At 46.2% G+C, this 7,212-nt stretch overlaps 2 non-coding genes across 2 annotated transcripts; both read right to left on the bottom strand.

The window, feature by feature from the left end:
* Positions 1-2,648: 2,648 nt before the first annotated feature.
* TRNAH-GUG (transfer RNA histidin (anticodon GUG)) lies at positions 2,649-2,720 on the bottom strand. The gene has a single exon. It is a non-coding gene; the product is annotated as a tRNA-His (tRNA).
* A 2,160-nt stretch (positions 2,721-4,880) lies between these two features.
* Positions 4,881-4,952, bottom strand: TRNAH-GUG (transfer RNA histidin (anticodon GUG)). Its single transcript has one exon. It is a non-coding gene; the product is annotated as a tRNA-His (tRNA).
* Between the last annotated feature and the right edge of the window lie 2,260 nt (positions 4,953-7,212).

Below are 7,212 nucleotides of genomic sequence, written 5' to 3'. Positions count from 1 at the left end.
TGGTTGAAATACATTACAGTCACCCGATGAAAAAGTTTGCAAAGAGCATTAAAGAAACAAAAGGTTCATAACAGTAACAGGACATATCGAATTGTTTCAGTCCTCCACAGAGATTGCCAATGTATTAATGGAAATTCTAAAATATCTGCCCAAATGCCGTGACATTGCCTCACCGCAATCCAGTGACTCGGATTCGAACCGAGGTTGCTGTGGCCACAACGCAGAGTACTAACCACTATACAATCACGGCGAGCTACTTGGGCTGCTACAATGTGACGTTCCACCTCTATCATAAGCTGTACTCCATCTGTGATGTCATGACTCATGTTTGAATTAAAGGTTGGTTGTGATGTTATCCATGAGAATAAGTGGACACCTGATCCCCAGTCACTTATTTAAGATCTCAATAATCAAGTCAGAATCCAAATGAAAGTCATCAAAGTGGAGCCAATTAGAAATAATATAGTTACACAAACCTGGCAATGGTGCGGCAGCCAGGGCCGATAATGGCCCGCCAGCCTGAGAGCAGGAAAGTGTGAGAGCAGTGATGGTCTTGTGAGAGTTTACAGCTGTTATTGACCCTGTCCCCTTCCATTGCAGAGTTTTCTCCCTATAAGAAGTGCAGAGGCTCCCTCCGGGGTGCTAATAGTACATTAATTTTTTTGCACAGGAGAAGTGCTCTTCACCAATTGCACGTGCCAAATCACCCGAAGGCCACCACCATAAAATTCAGGCATTCATGTTCCTGCGTCCTCCATGTTATGTCCTTATAAAGGGATGCATGTTCATGATGACTCCATGTCACACCTGCATACAAGGATGCATGTTCATGCCGCCTCGTTCTCTTGGCTTCATACAGGGATTTTATCTCCTCCCTGTCTCACCCTCATGCAGGGATGCATGACCAATGCTCCTTCCCTTCTCGCCCGCATACATGGATGCACGTTCATGTCTCCTCGTTCTCTCGGCTTCATACAGGGATTTTATCTCCTCCCTGTCTCACCCTCAGGAAGGGATGCATGACCAATGCTCCTTCCCGTCTCGCCCGCATACATGGATGCACATTCACGCCTCCTCCTTCTCTCGGCTTCATACGGGGATCATATCTCCTCCCTGTCTCACCCTCATGCAGGGATGCATGACCAATGCTCCTTCCTGTCTCGCCCGCATACATGGATGCACGTTCACGCCTCCTCCTTCTCTCGGCTTCATACGGGGATCATATCTCCTCCCTGTCTCACCCTCATGCAGGGATGCATGACCAATGCTCCTTCCCTTCTCGCCTGCATACATGGATGCACGTTCACGCCTCCTCCTTCTCTCGGCTTCATACGGGGATCATATCTCCTCCCTGTCTCACCCTCATGCAGGGATGCATGACCAACGCTCCTTCCTGTCTCGCCCGCATACATGGATGCACGTTCACGCCTCCTCCTTCTCTCGGCTTCATACGGGGATCATATCTCCTCCCTGTCTCACCCTCATGCAGGGATGCATGACCAATGCTCCTTCCCTTCTCGCCTGCATACATGGATGCACGTTCACGCCTCCTCCTTCTCTCGGCTTCATACGGGGATCATATCTCCTCAATGGCTCACCCTCACTTCCAACATGTGTAACTTCTTGTTCTCTTTGACGTCTGGGGCATGGGTGGCTACTGCACAGCTCTAGATGTCGCCCACCTGCAAGGTGCTATGGAAAGCACTTTTCCACATTGGACGTGCTATATTAACCCCCTCTCCCCAAATACAATAAAAATAAAGAAATATATGTGCTTCCATAATGTCTACCTTCTAATGTTTCATATGTGTAAGCACATTGTCCTCCTCCTGACCACATTCTAAAACTATGTGCAAATTGTTCCTTCCATAAACTGTCACTTCCTTGGCCCTTTATTTATAATGACTGTTATACTCTCTCTCTTTCCGCCACAGTATAAAAAAGCCTAGCACACCTCATGATTGGACTAAGAAATTCCTGTCATTTAGTTGGAAATGATTTTCCCATTATCCCCAAAAACTCCTCACTGTGTCTAAGAACGCTTTTTTTCACAGGACAATACAGATCAGATTGACTTGAAAGGTCCTTTCACGCGACTACAGAATGCCTCTCATTCCACTAAAAGATACGCCAGTGCCTACAATAGCCTAGGACTAGACTATGAGTCCCAATGTAGAAAGACCACAAGTCCACAGATATGCCTGTTTATTTAAACATCTGTATTATCATCAGCGTGTGACTGTAAAGGCGGGACCTCGCGCTCTCTGTAACGCGCTCCATTGGCAACATCAGTTAAATGTCGTTGGTTCAATCCCTCGCGGATGTTGTTTTTATTCCCATTTGTAACTGGGAAATACTGTCGCTGCAATACATATGTCTTAATCAAGCTAGTGGTTATTGACGTAAATGGCAGTGTTATAATGTTTCATGTACTGCAAATGTCACCACATAATGCGCTCTTAATTAGATTTGGTTGAAATACATTACAGTCACCCGATGAAAAAGTGTGCAAAGAGCATTAAAGAAACAAAAGGTTCATAACAGTAACAGGACATATCGAATTGTTTCAGTCCTCCACAGAGATTGCCAATGTATTAATGGAAATTCTAAAATATCTGCCCAACTGCCGTGACATTGCCTCACCGCAATGCCGTGACTCGGATTCGAACCGAGGTTGCTGCGGCCACAACGCAGAGTACTAACCACTATACGATCACGGCGAGCTACTTTGGCTGTTACAATGTGACGTTCCACCTCTATCATAAGCTGTACTCCATCTGTGATGTCATGACTCATGTTTGAATTAAAGGTTGGTTGTGAGGTTATCCATGAGAATAAGTGGACACCTGATCCCCAGTCACTTATTTAAGATCTCAATAATCAAGTCAGAATCCAAATGAAAGTCATCAAAGTGGAGCCAATTAGAAATAATATAGTTACACAAACCTGGCAATGGTGCGGCAGCCAGGGCCGATAATGGCCCGCCAGCCTGAGAGCAGGAAAGTGTGAGAGCAGTGATGGTCTTGTGAGAGTTTACAGCTGTTATTGACCCTGTCCCCTTCCATTGCAGAGTTTTCTCCCTATAAGAAGTGCAGAGGCTCCCTCCGGGGTGCTAATAGTACATTTATTTTTTTGCGCAGGAGAAGTGCTCTTCACCAATTGCACGTGCCAAATCACCCGAAGGCCACCACCATAAAATTCAGGCATTCATGTTCATGCGTCCTCCATGTTATGTCCTTATAAAGGGATGCATGTTCATGATGACTCCATGTCACACCTGCATACAAGGATGCATGTTCATGCCGCCTCGTTCTCTTGGCTTCATACAGGGATTTTATCTCCTCCCTGTCTCACCCTCATGCAGGGATGCATGACCAATGCTCCTTCCTGTCTCGCCCGCATACATGGATGCACGTTCACGCCTCCTCCTTCTCTCGGCTTCATACGGGGATCATATCTCCTCCCTGTCTCACCCTCATGCAGGGATGCATGACCAATGCTCCTTCCCTTCTCGCCTGCATACATGGATGCACGTTCACGCCTCCTCCTTCTCTCGGCTTCATACGGGGATCATATCTCCTCCCTGTCTCACCCTCATGCAGGGATGCATGACCAACGCTCCTTCCTGTCTCGCCCGCATACATGGATGCACGTTCACGCCTCCTCCTTCTCTCGGCTTCATACGGGGATCATATCTCCTCCCTGTCTCACCCTCATGCAGGGATGCATGACCAATGCTCCTTCCCTTCTCGCCTGCATACATGGATGCACGTTCACGCCTCCTCCTTCTCTCGGCTTCATACGGGGATCATATCTCCTCAATGGCTCACCCTCACTTCCAACATGTGTAACTTCTTGTTCTCTTTGACGTCTGGGGCATGGGTGGCTACTGCACAGCTCTAGATGTCGCCCACCTGCAAGGTGCTATGGAAAGCACTTTTCCACATTGGACGTGCTATATTAACCCCCTCTCCCCAAATACAATAAAAATAAAGAAATATATGTGCTTCCATAATGTCTACCTTCTAATGTTTCATATGTGTAAGCACATTGTCCTCCTCCTGACCACATTCTAAAACTATGTGCAAATTGTTCCTTCCATAAACTGTCACTTCCTTGGCCCTTTATTTATAATGACTGTTATACTCTCTCTCTTTCCGCCACAGTATAAAAAAGCCTAGCACACCTCATGATTGGACTAAGAAATTCCTGTCATTTAGTTGGAAATGATTTTCCCATTATCCCCAAAAACTCCTCACTGTGTCTAAGAACGCTTTTTTTCACAGGACAATACAGATCAGATTGACTTGAAAGGTCCTTTCACGCGACTACAGAATGCCTCTCATTCCACTAAAAGATACGCCAGTGCCTACAATAGCCTAGGACTAGACTATGAGTCCCAATGTAGAAAGACCACAAGTCCACAGATATGCCTGTTTATTTAAACATCTGTATTATCATCAGCGTGTGACTGTAAAGGCGGGACCTCGCGCTCTCTGTAACGCGCTCCATTGGCAACATCAGTTAAATGTCGTTGGTTCAATCCCTCGCGGATGTTGTTTTTATTCCCATTTGTAACTGGGAAATACTGTCGCTGCAATACATATGTCTTAATCAAGCTAGTGGTTATTGACGTAAATGGCAGTGTTATAATGTTTCATGTACTGCAAATGTCACCACATAATGCGCTCTTAATTAGATTTGGTTGAAATACATTACAGTCACCCGATGAAAAAGTGTGCAAAGAGCATTAAAGAAACAAAAGGTTCATAACAGTAACAGGACATATCGAATTGTTTCAGTCCTCCACAGAGATTGCCAATGTATTAATGGAAATTCTAAAATATCTGCCCAACTGCCGTGACATTGCCTCACCGCAATGCCGTGACTCGGATTCGAACCGAGGTTGCTGCGGCCACAACGCAGAGTACTAACCACTATACGATCACGGCGAGCTACTTTGGCTGTTACAATGTGACGTTCCACCTCTATCATAAGCTGTACTCCATCTGTGATGTCATGACTCATGTTTGAATTAAAGGTTGGTTGTGAGGTTATCCATGAGAATAAGTGGACACCTGATCCCCAGTCACTTATTTAAGATCTCAATAATCAAGTCAGAATCCAAATGAAAGTCATCAAAGTGGAGCCAATTAGAAATAATATAGTTACACAAACCTGGCAATGGTGCGGCAGCCAGGGCCGATAATGGCCCGCCAGCCTGAGAGCAGGAAAGTGTGAGAGCAGTGATGGTCTTGTGAGAGTTTACAGCTGTTATTGACCCTGTCCCCTTCCATTGCAGAGTTTTCTCCCTATAAGAAGTGCAGAGGCTCCCTCCGGGGTGCTAATAGTACATTTATTTTTTTGCGCAGGAGAAGTGCTCTTCACCAATTGCACGTGCCAAATCACCCGAAGGCCACCACCATAAAATTCAGGCATTCATGTTCATGCGTCCTCCATGTTATGTCCTTATAAAGGGATGCATGTTCATGATGACTCCATGTCACACCTGCATACAAGGATGCATGTTCATGCCGCCTCGTTCTCTTGGCTTCATACAGGGATTTTATCTCCTCCCTGTCTCACCCTCATGCAGGGATGCATGACCAATGCTCCTTCCCTTCTCGCCCGCATACATGGATGCACGTTCATGTCTTCTCGTTCTCTCGGCTTCATACGGGGATTTTATCTCCTCCCTGTCTCACCCTCAGGAAGGGATGCATGACCAATGCTCCTTCCCGTCTCGCCCGCATACATGGATGCACATTCACGCCTCCTCCTTCTCTCGGCTTCATACGGGGATCATATCTCCTCCCTGTCTCACCCTCATGCAGGGATGCATGACCAATGCTCCTTCCTGTCTCGCCCACATACATGGATGCACGTTCACGCCTCCTCCTTCTCTCGGCTTCATACGGGGATCATATCTCCTCCCTGTCTCACCCTCATGCAGGGATGCATGACCAATGCTCCTTCCCTTCTCGCCTGCATACATGGATGCACGTTCACGCCTCCTCCTTCTCTCGGCTTCATACGGGGATCATATCTCCTCCCTGGCTCACCCTCATGCAGGGATGCATGACCAACGCTCCTTCCTGTCTCGCCCGCATACATGGTTGCACGTTCACGCCTCCTCCTTCTCTCGGCTTCATACGGGGATCATATCTCCTCCCTGTCTCACCCTCATGCAGGGATGCATGACCAATGCTCCTTCCCTTCTCGCCTGCATACATGGATGCACGTTCACGCCTCCTCCTTTTCTCGGCTTCATACGGGGATCATATCTCCTCAATGTCTCACCCTCACTTCCAACATGTGTAACTTCTTGTTCTCTTTGACGTCTGGGGCATGGGTGGCTACTGCACAGCTCTAGATGTCGCCCACCTGCAAGGTGCTATGGAAAGCACTTTTCCACATTGGACGTGCTATATTAACCCCCTCTCCCCAAATACAATAAAAATAAAGAAATATATGTGCTTCCATAATGTCTACCTTCTAATGTTTCATATGTGTAAGCACATTGTCCTCCTCCTGACCACATTCTAAAACTATGTGCAAATTGTTCCTTCCATAAACTGTCACTACCTTGGCCCTTTATTTATAATGACTGTTATACTCTCTCTCTTTCTGCCACAGTATAAAAAAGCCTAGCACACCTCATGATTGGACTAAGAAATTCCTGTCATTTAGTTGGAAACGATTTTCCCATTATCCCCAAAAACTCCTCACTGTGTCTAAGAACGCTTTTTTTCACAGGACAATACAGATCAGATTGACTTGAAAGGTCCTTTCACGCGACTACAGAATGCCTCTCATTCCACTAAAAGATACGCCTTTGCCTACAATAGCCTAGGACTAGACTATGAGTCCCAATGTAGAAAGACCACAAGTCCACAGATATGCCTGTTTATTTAAACATCTGTATTATCATCAGCGTGTGACTGTAAAGGCGGGACCTCGCGCTCTCTGTAACGCGCTCCATTGGCAACATCAGTTAAATGTCGTTGGTTCAATCCGTTGCGGATGTTGTTTTTATTCCCATTTGTAACTGGGAAATACTGTCGCTGCAATACATATGTCTTAATCAAGCTAGTGGTTATTGACATAAATGGCCGTGTTATAATGTTTCATGTACTGCAAATGTCACCACATAATGCGCTCTTAATTAGATTTGGTTGAAATACATTACAGTCACCCGATGAAAAAGTGTGC

This window comes from Ambystoma mexicanum (assembly GCF_040938575.1).
Source record: "Ambystoma mexicanum isolate Mex_15411 chromosome 12 unlocalized genomic scaffold, UKY_AmexF1_1 Mex_chr12_unloc.1, whole genome shotgun sequence".
Classification (NCBI taxonomy): Eukaryota; Metazoa; Chordata; class Amphibia; order Caudata; family Ambystomatidae; genus Ambystoma; species Ambystoma mexicanum.
This window is presented reverse-complemented; position numbering and strand designations above follow the sequence as displayed.